Source organism: Vipera berus (genome assembly GCF_964194415.1).
Source record: "Vipera berus genome assembly, chromosome: W".
In the NCBI taxonomy this organism is placed as follows: domain Eukaryota; kingdom Metazoa; phylum Chordata; class Lepidosauria; order Squamata; family Viperidae; genus Vipera; species Vipera berus.
In genome coordinates, this window is record NC_138210.1 from 19,288,899 (window position 1) to 19,301,759 (window position 12,861).

Consider the following 12,861-nt stretch of genomic DNA (forward strand, 5'->3'; position numbering starts at 1 on the left):
ATCTTGGTCTTATTTCTATTTATTCGCAGTCCGGCAACCTCACCATATTTAGATAATTCTTCCAATAGCTTTGGTCCCGTCTGACATGGATCCTCCATAATAAAAACCAGATCGTCCGCGAAAGCTTGCAATTTAAAGGTTTCCTTTTTAATGGTTAATCCTTTTATCTTTGGGTCGTTTCTTATAGTTCTCGTTAATACTTCAAGAGTCAATATAAACAGCAATGGTGATAAGGGGCAGCCTTGCCGTGTTCCCTTTTGAATTTGAAACTTGCTAGATGCTTCCCCATTAATAATTATTTTTGCTTCCTGGTTGTCATAAATTGCCCTAATTATATTTATAAATTTTTCACCCATATTCATAAAGCTAAGCTGTTGGCGCAAAAAAGACCATTTAACATTGTGAAATGCCTTTTGGGCGTCTAAGAAAAGTAATGCCATCTGTTGTTCGCTATGTAATTCATAGTACTCCAATGTATCTAATATTATTCTAATGTTGTGCTTAGTGTGTCTCTTAGCGAGAAAACCATTCTGATCTGCGTGTATGAAATCATTCAGAAATCGTTTCAATCGTTCCGCTATAATTGATGTAAATATCTTGTAGTCCGAGTTAAGAAGTGATATGGGTCTATAATTTTGGATTAATGTATGGTCCGTGTTATCTTTCGGGATAAGGGTTATGTTTGCCTCTAGCCAAGATTTAGGCGTTCTTGCGCCTTCTAATACTGCGTTAAATACCTCCACTAGGGGTTGAGCTAGGATATTTTGTAATTCTTTATAAATTTCTGATGGAAGACCGTCGGGGCCCGATGCTTTATTATTCTTTTGTGTATTAATAGCTTTTATCACCTCAGATAGTCGAATTTCCTCGTTTAACATATTTCTGGTATCTTCTGTGACCTTGGGTAGTTTGGCTCTTTGAAAATATTCCTCCATTTTCTCCACACTTGCCTGGCTATCTTCTTTGTATAAACGCTCATAAAATTCCTGGGCTATGATTTTTTTTTTTCCTCCTGGTGGAATATTCTCCCTTCCTCATCTCGTAGTTCGTGAATCCAGTTTTTCCCCTTTTGTTTTCCCAATTTATATGCGAGCCACCGGCCCGGTTTATTTGCATTTTCAAAAAAATTTTGTTTCGTGTTTCTCAATTGTTGTGCTAATTTCTCTTTGTCTAGAATGTTAAGTTTGTGTTTAATCAGATCCATAGATTGCTTGATATTCTCTTTTTGTGGATCTTGTTGGAGTGTAACTTCTAAGCTCTTATATTCCTCTTCTAATCTTTCCCGTTGTTGTCTTTTCCCCTTATTTTTGTATACCATGTATGCCCTCGCTACCCCTCTCATCATTGCCTTAGCTGTATCCCAATTGTTTTGTACTGAGGTGTCTATAGCTTTATTTTCCTTAAAGAAAAAACTTAGTTCTCTCTCCATCTTAGATTTGAATTCGTCTTCTTTTAAAATTGCTCTTTGTAGCGTCCATCTGGGTATTTTTTTGGAACCTTTCCAGTTAGGTTTAATAGGATTGTGATCTGCCCAAGTACCTGTCGCTATATGTACCTCGTCTATTTCTGAACTAATTTCTTTCGTCATCCATACCATGTCTATTCTAGACCATGAGTTATGTCGGTTGGAGTAATATGTATATTGTCTATTGTCTTGTATATTGTCGGAAAGAAGCAGGCAGGCAGGGCGCGGAGGTCTGCTTCTTTCCGCAGCGGAAAGAAGCAGGCAGGCAGGGCGCGGAGGTCTGCTTCTTTCCGCTGCGGAAAGAAGCAGGCAGGCAGGGCGCGGAGGTCTGCTTCTTTCCGCTGCGGAAAGAAGCAGGCAGGCAGGGCGCGGAGGTCTGCTTCTTTCCGCTGCGGAAAGAAGCAGGCAGGCAGGGCGCGGAGGTCTGCTTCTTTCCGCTGCGGAAAGAAGCAGGCAGGCAGGGCGCGGAGGTCTGCTTCTTTCCGCAGTGGAAAGAAGCAGGCAGGCAGGGCGCGGAGTTCCGGAGACCTGCCGACGTTTGGGGAGGTTTGGGGAGGTGCGCGCGCACCTCCCCAAACCTCCCCAAACTTCGGCAGGTCTCCGGACGGCGGCGGCTTGGGAGAGGTGCGCGCGATCCTGGAAGCACCGAAGCCTCGGCCGCGTGCAAGTCCTCGGTAAGCTCCGGGCGGTCACTTGCTTCGCGTCTCCTGAGGGAAGGGGGGGCGACTGGAGCGGGCGTGTTTCCTCGCCTGCTGGGCGCCGCGATTTGCCCGGGGAACGCGCGGGCCCCGAATGGCAGCGTGGAGCGAGGAAGCGGACAGCCAGGGCTTCCCCGAGAGCCGCGGCCACACAGGGTATTCCTGTGTATTCAGGCTTGCAAAATGGCGGATCGAGCCTCTGCTGGCGGCAGAGGCTTGCAGAGCGCGGATCGGCTTATACTCGAGTCAACAACTTTTTCCAGTTTTTGGGGGTGAAATTGGGGGTCTCGGCTTATACTCGAGTCGGCTTATACTCAAGTATATACGGTAAGTTAAATTATAAGATACCAATTTGGGCAATACCTAAACATGCAATAGAAAATATAAATGTGGGATTCAAACAGGATGAGACTACATATAAGGAAATCCTAAGTCTAGAAAGGAATGTATGGCAATTAAAGCCATATAATATTTTAAAAGAAGGAACGATTGTACAAACTTGGTTTCAGTATGGGCAACTACAGGCAAGATGGAAAGAGGATCAGAAAGCTGGCTTCTCGATGACTGATGAAAATTTGGTCAAACAAATTAGAGATCAAGGTCAAGCACATATTAAAAGGATATATAATGCATTGATAGAAATTGATTCAGAAACGGAACTTGTTAAAGATTGTATGATAAAGTGGGCCCAGAACTTTCAAGAAGTTATAACAATGGACACTTGGGAAAAGATTTGGGTTAGAAACGTAAAATTTACACAGGCCCAAAACTTAAGAGAGAATTTTTATAAAATGCTTTATAGGTGGCACTTAGACCCTAAAAAATTAGCAACTATGTATCCGAACTGCCAGCCCAAATGGTGGAGGTGTGGTTGTGAGGATGCAACATATTTTCATATATGGTGGACATGTAAAAAGGTTAAAGCTTTTTGGATTAAAATTTGGTGGAATATGCAAAAGATATTTAAGAAAAGGATAAAGTTTTCCCCACAATTGTTTTTATTGGGTATTATTACAGATACTACTGTAATAGACATTAAGTTGATGTTGAATCTAATTACCGCGGCAAGACTTTTAGTTGCGCAATACTGGAAGAAGGAGGAATTGCCGACTATAGAAGAGTGGACTTTGAAAGTTTCCAATTTGGCGGAAATGGCAAAGATTTCAGCATATTTGAAAGATCAATCGCAACAGAGATTTTATTTTTATTTTATTTTTTATTTTTATTCCATTTATATCCCGCCCTTCTCCGAAGACTCAGGGCGGCTTACAAGCTTAGCAGTAGCCTTCATTCTATGTATATGCCTGCTTATTAGGGCTTTCGCCCCCCCCAAGCGGCATTATTACAAAGTCAGCTTATTGCCCCCAACAATCTGGGTCCTCAGATTGTGGAATGGAGAAGATGGATTGTGGAATGGAGAAGATGGATTGAATATATTCAGAATAAATATGGGACTAAAAAGTTTCATTTAGCATTTGAATAAGTAGTGGATTTTTATGATGTACGATTAGTTATTTGTTACTTTATTAATATTATGACTATGGAGAGTTAAAGTTTGATAGAATTTAATATGTTATTTTTGTTGTTAGCATATTCTAGTTTATGTTTGTATTATTATACCCTGTATTCAGCTCTGGGAAGTCGGGGTGGGGGGAGGGGAGGGGAGGGCAGGGTTGGGGAGAGGGGAGGGGGTGGAGGGAGTTTTTTGTATTTAAAAATGTATTTAAAACTTTTCAATAAAAAAAGACAATTGTAATTTTTTCCAACTATCTAACTCTTTTTATATTTTCAACCATAACAGTTCATAATTATTTTTATATAATTTCACATTTGAAGCTGAAAGATATACCCCCAAATATTTAGTCTTTTTAACTATTTCAAATCCTGTTAATTTTTCTAGAACAACCTTTTGTTCCATAGTCATATTTTTAGACAATATTTTAGTTTTTGCGTATTTATCTTAAATGCAGAAACTTTTCCATATAACAATATTATCTCCATCAGATCTACAACCGAGTAAGTCGGTTGACTTAATGTAATAACCAAGTCATCCGCAAACGCTCTCAATCTATAATCTTGATCTTTTATTTTAATTCCCTTAATTTTATTTGAGTCACATATCTTAATCAATAATATTTCCAATGTTAAAACAAACAACAAAGGTGACAACGGACACCCCTGTCTTGTACCTTTTTCAATATTACATGCTTCTGTCAAACTGCCATTGATTATTATTTGAGCTGTTTGCTTCTGATATATCGCCCTAATAGGTTGTAAAAGATAACCCCCAAACTCCATTTTCTCCAGTACCTTAAATAAAAATTGCCAATCCAATTGATCAAAAGCTTTTTCAGCGTCCAAAAAAATCAGCGCTGCAGAGACCTGGTTATTTCTTTCGAAAAATTCCAATAAATCTACAATATGTCTCACATTATTCTTCATTTGTCTACCACTTATAAATCCTGTTTGGTCATTATGAATCATTTGCTGCATTACTTTCATTAATCTATTGGCTAAAATTTTTGCAAATATCTTGTAGTCAGTATTTAAGAGCGATATTGGTCTATAATTTTTGGTTTGGGTAAGATCTTGATCTTCCTTCGGAATCAGCGATATAAAAGCTGTTTTCCACGATGGAGGCACTTCTCCAGATTGGATTGTTCTAAATAATTCTTTTAAAGGTTCCACCATTTCTAGCTGTAAATCTTTATAATAAACAGCAGTCAAGCCATCTGTTCCTGGTGCTTTCCCCACCTTTAATTGTTTAATTGCTAAAATAATTTCTTCATCATTTATCAGTTGATTCATCCCTTCCCTTTGCTCTTATGTAAGAACAGGGATATTCACTTCTTGTAGATATCTATCTATATATATACCTTGAATTTTATCCCTAGCATATAACTTAGAATAGAATTCAACAAAAGCCTTTTTAATAAGATTTTGCTGAAACACCTCTTTTCCCTTATATTCTATTTTATCTATGTTACGTGACCTTTGTTTTTTCCTTAACAAATAAGCTAGCCACCTACCCGGCTTATTAGCATTACAAAAAGTATTATGTTTAACATACCGTAGGTTGGTTGCCACTTTACCTGCCATCAACATATTAAACTGACCTCTTAACAAAGTAATTGCTTCTTTCATCCTCTTGTCAGATGGATTCAAAATTAGAGCCTTCTCTTTCCTCTTGATTTCCTCCTCTAACTCTTTACGCTTATATTCCAATTTACGCCTATGTTTGTTATTCAAATATATTAACACTCCTCTCATATAAGCTTTACTTGCATCCCAAACCATTTCAATAGAGGTACCCTTATGCATGTTTATATTAAAAAAATTCTTTCATCTGTTTTTTACATTCATCCACATTTTGTTGATATCTAAACAGATTTTCATTCAGTCTCCAAGACCTCCTATCTCCACTCTCTTTATCCAATTCCAACCATACTGGACTATGATCTGATAGTATTCTTGGACATATCTTAATCTTCTTAATCCTGGAAAAAAAATCATTAGTAGTTAATGCAAAATCAATCCTGGAAAAAGATTGATGTCTATCAGAAAAAAAGGTAAAATCGTTTTCCTCTAAATTTCTTTCTCTCCAAACATCTCTCAATTCCAAGTCATCTTTCATCTCAAAAAAAGATTTAGGCAATTTAGCATGATTTGGTGTACTTTTAAAAAGGCCTTTTTTGTCTTTCTGTGTGTCCAGGACTCCATTCCAGTCTCCCATCAAAATACACGATTTTTAATCCCATTGAATTATCTTACTATGTAAAAGTTTATAAAATTCTCCTTGCTGTTGATTAGGTGCATATAATCCAACTAAAAGTATTTTCTTGCCTTCTATTAAAAGTTCAATTATAACATATCTTCCTTGTTTATCAGTTTCAATTAAGTTAGCTGTTAAATTCTTCTTCACATAAATAACTACTCCATTTTTCTTATCTGAAGCAGACGTGCTGAACTGTGTACCCAATCTAAAGTTTATTAAATATTTTTGATCTGATGCACGAATATGCATTTGCTGTAAACAAATAACAGCATTTTTAAATTGTTTCAAATACTGAAATACTTTCTTTCTCTTTTGCGGGGAGTTTAATCCATTAACATTCCAGGTTAGAAACTTTGTCGCCATCTTTTGTGACCTGAAGTTTTCGGAGCGCATCTTGCAAAACCACCTGCACCTGCCTCTTCGGTCTCGCTCCTCCCACTGTTTCACTATAGGTAGATTCTTGAGATATGATTGTAGCTTTCTGTTGTTCTTGTTCTTGTCTCATTCATCTGATTGCAGCCCGTGTCATTCTTTGTTCCTTAACCTCTTCTGATGATCTCTGGGGCTGCTCAACTTCTAAAATTTGCTGGGATTCTTTAACCATCTGCGAAACAACTTCTTCATCTCCTTGTGTAGTCTCCATTTGAGTCTGACGTGCTCCTTCTTCCTTCCTTTAAATTCTGGAGATGGCAGAGGACCTGCCTTCAATACATTAGAATAAAAATCTCGTGCCTTCAAAACTGTATTAAGACGATATCTCGTGACAGTATAATGAAGTGGACCCCCAGTCTCCACCTTTGAAGATTTAAAGAATCTGCCAACAACACCAAGTCATATTATTTTCACCTCTTGATACAATTGTCCTGGTCCAAATAAACTTCCTTCCATATTTTCTCCATCACCATCTTCAAAAACCTGTATTTGTTGACTATTTAATTCTTCTGCCAATGTATTTAATTGTTCAATTTCTTCTGTTGAATTCTGTCCCAGTAAAATATTAGTTGTAGTCACAGTTTGAATTTGAGTTTGTTTTGTCGAGATGCTTTCTAGTTCTTTCCCAATAGTTTTTATTTCATTGCCAGCTGTAGAAAGGAGCTGATAAGTTTGGTAAGATATTTCCCACAGAGCATGAATTTGTTTTTGAAACTCTTCCATTGTAAGCTTTCACATCTGATGTTCAAGGTTACTCTTTATCTTGTTTTCTTAAATATTTTCTTCTGTGAGGCTTCTGTGAGAGAAGCAGTGAGGAGAAAGAGAGGGAGAAGAGGAGAGGCTTCTGTGAGAGAAGCAGTGAGGAGAAAGAGGGAGAAGAGGAGCGGCTTCTGTGAGAGAAGCAGTGAGGAGAAAGAGGAGAAAAGGAGAGGCTTCTGTGAGAGAAGTAGTTAGGAGAAGGAGAGAGGGAGAAGGGGATAGTCTTCTGTGAGAGAAGCATTATAATGTGAAAATTATTCAGTTTAGTATTGTCTTTCCTTAATTTCTTGGAAATGGTTATTTTATTAAAAGTATTGCTTATGGCCAATTAAAACAAGACAAAAAGGACAAATTGTTGCAGCATTTTTGTCATGAGCGCTGACTTGTGATTCCGAATTATGGTCAATAGCTACAGCGTGCGCATTTTTATTTTATAAAACAATTACATACCTAAAATAATTATAAGTTATATAATATTTGTATTCACCATGATCTTGTCAGCAAATTGCTTTTCCCATATCCTATAAACTGGCTGCCCTTTTGTCTCTTTCAGTCAGTCCACAGTCTATTCCTAAAAATCACCCACAACTTCTGAAGGCAAGCTTTTTCACCGGTTAATTGTTCTCACTGTTAGGAACTTTCTCCTTAATTCCAGTTTTCGTCTCTCCTTGATTAGTTTCCATCATTTCTTGTCTTGCCTTCTGGTGCTTTGGAAAATAAGTTGGCCCCCTCTTCTTTGTGGCAGCCCCTCAAATATTGGAACACTGCTATCATGTCACCCCTGGTCCCTCTTTTCTCCAGATTGGCCATACCCAGTTCCTGCAACCATTCTTCATATGTTTTAATCTCCAGGCTTTTAATCATCCTAGTTGCTTTTCTCTGCTCTTTTTCTAAAGTCTTTATCAACATCTTTATAGTAATGTGGTGACCAAAACTGGATGTAGTGTTCCAGGTGTGGTCTTACTAAGGCTTTATAAAGTGGTACTAATATGTCACGTGATTTTGATTCTATGTCTCTGTTTATACAACCAAGTATTGTATTTGCTTTATTGGCTGCTACCGCACACAGCTGACTAATGTTTAAGTGATTGTCCACTAGGGCAAGGCTTTTCAAAACCTTTTCACCCATTCTACCACTTTTGTTGTTAGCTGCGAAGTCGTGTCCGACCCATCGCGACCCTATGGACAACGTTCCTGCAGGCCTTCCTGTCCTCTACCATCTTCTGGAGTCCATTTAAGCTCACGCCTACTGCTTCAGTGACTCCATCCAGCCACCTCATTCTCTGTCGTCCCCTTCTTCTCTTGCCCTCAATCTTTCCCAGCATTAGGCTCTTCTCCAGTGAGTCCTTTCTTCTCATTAGGTGGCCAAAGTATTTGAGTTTCAGCTTCAGGATCTGGCCTTCTAAAGAGCAGTCAGGGTTGATAAAATAAATAAATAAATAAACCTTTATTGTCAAAGTACAACATGTGTACATTGAGATTAGCTGAGCCTGTTAGACGCTTTACAGATCTGTGATTGGCTCCTTGCTATACATCAGCAATTGGAGCAGACCTGACATAGCTTTAGCTGTAAATCTATTGTCCAGGCACGTGGAACACCCAAAGGAATTCCACTGGACTGCTGTTAAAAGGGTGCTTAGATACCTTAAGGGCACAGCTGATGCCCTCCTTATGCTAGAACCAGAGAAGGGGAAGACGGCCCAGCTCTCCGCTTACTCAGACGCAGACTGGGCTGGCGACACCAAAAGTAGACGGAGCACCTCTGGTTTCCTCATATTGCTAAATGGCTGTCCAATACATTGGCATGTTAGGCAGCAAAAATTTATTTCTTGCTCCACGGCCGAGGCTGAATATGCCAGGCTGTCAGACACGGCCAATGATTTGACTTGGTTCAATGAGCTGATAACAAGCATCTGGGCATCTCCTCCTCTGCCCATCCAAATTCTAGAGGACAACACGGCCGCAATTGCAATCTCGGGCGTTTATGCAGTAGGATCTAGGTCTCGCCACATAGACATATGCTATAAAAATGTCAGGCAGCTTACCAAAAAGGGTTTCATTCATGTTGAACACTGTCACACAACTGACCAGATAGCTGATCTGTTCACCAAACCTGTTCCCATTGACCGGCACAACCTTCTGTGTAAGCGTTTGTGTTTGGCCTTCTGAATGTTTTTATGCATGTCCATGACACCTGCTCGCCCCTCACACACATTCACTGGTCCCTGTCATTGGCTGGCAAGAAGGGGAATTGTTAGATGTTTTGTGCCAGCCATGGCAGTTCTCCAAAAATGTCATCAGATGGGAGCAAAGAGGCTTCTTTGCTTCCACTGATGAGCCAAGGGTCTCAGACCCCATTGGCAGAGTGTTTTATGGTCAGGGAGGGACCAAGACCCCCCATAAATACCTCTGCACTTTGTTCTAGTCTCTCTTAAGATTCTACTCCTAGCTTCTAGTTCTTCTTCTGTTTTAGTTATGTAATGCTAGCTTGCTTTCTTTTATTTTGTTTCTCTCTCACATGCAGGCATGAATGCTTTCATGCCAAGTATCTCTTTCTCTTTGATCTATCATTGAATAAAGCTAATATGATTGCATCTCTGCGTGATGCTTTTTACTTGGAAGCACCTTAACGATCCATCGTCCTCGTGAGATCATCTCACAAGTTGGTAGCAAGAGCATGGTTTAAGGGATCGCTTCCAAGTACTACAATATGTCTGGAAGATCCAGCACAAATCAGATGGCAGGACCTCTCCCATCGTGACCAGGAGTCATCGATCAAAGACGGCATCCCTGCCTACATCCAAGCCTTCAGCCCCTGAAGCAATCTCCGCTGCAGGTGAGAGCACAGATGACCTCCATCCCGTCAGAGGATCCAGCAGAGCATCTAGGACCCCTTCGCATGCCTCTCTACCCCTGAACACCACAGAGGAAAGCATAGAAGTCTTGCAGACTGCCCAAGACTGCTCAGATGCTGCAGAGACGGACCTGGCTGAAGCCAAACATCATGTGAGTAAGATGACTGAACAAGAACGTGAAGAGCTGCTTGTAAAGCTACTTGCAACGAAAAAGAGGAGGACACCAGCGCAGAAAGCCTCTGAACCCCTGGTGAGTCTTTCCCTAGCGACCACGAGGCCTCCAAATATGGCGCCCGCCACCCTTAGTGATCCCGGGACCCCAGGGCTTTTGGCGCGAACCCCCCCGCCCAGCTGTGAGCTACAGCTTCCTGGGGCAAGCGGAAACAAGATGGCTCCGCCCACAGCGCCCACATGGTCTGGCACAGGAAACAAGATGGCGGCCCCCAGTAACCCCATATGGTCTAACAAAGACAGACCCCAACTAAGCCTGGAAGGCCAGCAATCCCTGGCATCTGGCCAAAGTAGCATGCAAATTCCTGGGTCCTCCCCACCACAAAGCCTAAAGTCCTATGATGGCGATGAGGTCTGTCCAGCCGAGGCTGATACAAATACAGCAGCAATAGAAACTGCCATCCAGGTCCTAGCTGCCGCCCTGGGGGCCAAAAAGACATCGGGAGTGACCAGCCTCCCCCCAAGGCCTCCTACCCTCTCCCCAGGGCCCAACTGCCGGGGGGGGTCCAGCCTGGAGCCTCCCAACAATCAACCCCCGCGGCCTCCCACCTTCTCTTTAGGTCTTCAGGACCAGCGATGGGCTTCTCAAGGCAAATCAGGCAATCCTGGAAATCCAGTGCCCAGGGGATCTCAGGAGGAATCATTGCAGCATACAACAAAGAACCAAATGCAAACCGGCAAATCTGGGCTCCGCCCCCCCAATGCCTCACAGGAAGAAGGGAAAAATCCTGAACAACGCCCTCCCCCGGATCACATGGTTTCCGGGCACGCCCATTTAGATTTAACAAATAATCAAGGAAAAATTCCCTCCTCGACCACGAGAGGGATCCCTTTCCCTTTACCTTTTATGTCGATGGACACTTCTGAGATGTATGCTAATGGAACTGAGAGGGATTTTTTCCCAACAACCAATCTTCCGAGTGACTTTAAAAAGCTGCAACTTGGGGGGGAGAATTACAACAGTTGGAGTAGAGATATACAGGTATATCTCTTAAAGAATGGGACTCTAGAAATGGTTCAGAAACCTCCTTCTCTCCCATGGGGACCCCGAGAAGAATGGAGGCACCTGCAGGCTTACTCCACTCTGCTTAGTTCTCTGGATAATAACCTGTTCTCCAGCATTCCAGTAGGACTCAAAGCTGGTGAAGTTTGGCAGTTATTATACAATTTATTCAACAGCGATACCATTGGTTCCATCACCAGATATACAACTGAGTTTTATACAACCAGACTGAGGTTTGGTGCCAGCATGCCTGAACATCTTGCAAAATTAAAGGCACTCAGGGCAGAATTGATGTCCAGAAATTACCCAGTAACTGATGCGAACATGGTCGCGGTCATTATTGCTTCCCTGGACAGGAGTTGGAGCAATTTCATTGTTTCACTCGAAGCGGCCAGGAGGGATGACATAAATCTGTCCTACCTCACAGGGAGACTCATCGAGGAAGATAGAAGGAGACGAGATGCAGGAGAATACGCCAGAGTCACCACTCAGCAAGCCAGAAGGGGGCGCCACAACTCAGAGCAAATTAATGCTCTACTTAAGTGTTTCATCTGTGGCTCTGAGGAGCACCTCAAGAAAGACTGCCCCCATCAACAACAAGCCCCTAAACGTGGTCCCAATCAAGTAAGGGGCAAGGGGCAAGGAAGGGGGCGTGGCAGGGGCAAAGGAAACTTTCTGCATACTTGTTCCCTCACCCCCACAACAAAGGCTGATAGCTCCACTGACTTATGGTTACTGGACTCTGGAGCTTCTTCTCACATTACTAATATGAGTCAAGGTTTTAAAAGGTTAAAGAAAATTAACTCATCTGTCAAAGTGGCAAATGGTGATAAGGCTTTAGTTGTTGGCGAGGGCTTTGTCTCTGTACCTGGACTTGGAAAAGTTGAAGGTGTTTTACATGCCTCCTCCATCGCCAACAACCTATTAAGCATTATCAAATTATGTGACGATGACAAGGTGGAAGTTTTATTTCGCAAGGGGGGAGGTCATGTCACCCGGAACCAGAGGGTCATTGGAAATATTGCCATCATAAATGGCTTACCATATTTTTCTCCTAAGAGCCCACCCACCTCAGCAGGGGCCTCACAGCAAGCAGTTGCACCCAGGCCCCCACAGCCTGCCCCAAAGCTTTCCAAAGGCAGTGTGGGTAAGGAGCCTGAATCTCAGCAGGCACCTACAGCACCACTCAAAGCAACTAGAGCCAACAGGGTGTCAGTGGGGAAGCCGCTCCACGATAAGTGTGCCCATTTATTACACAGAAGATTAGGTCATGCGAGCTTCCCTGTAGTTAAAAAGATGGGAGAATTTGCTGAGGGAGTCCAGCTCAAGGATTGTGACGTGTTTCTGGACTGTGCCATTTGCAAGAAAACGAAGAGGAAGGCTGCCCCTACCCCAAAGGTGTCATTGCGTAAGGCTCAATACCCGTACCAACTAGTACATGTTGATCTGGTGGGGCCTTTCACACCATCCCTAGGAAAGAAAAAGTATTTTCTCACTGCCGTTGATGATTTTTCACGATACGGCCACGTGTATACCCTCACAGAAAAATCCGAAGCCTTTGACGCCATAAAGTCACTGTACAACTTTATAGAGACCCAGTATAAGACCAAGATCGCACAATTGCAGAGCGATCGCGGGGCTGA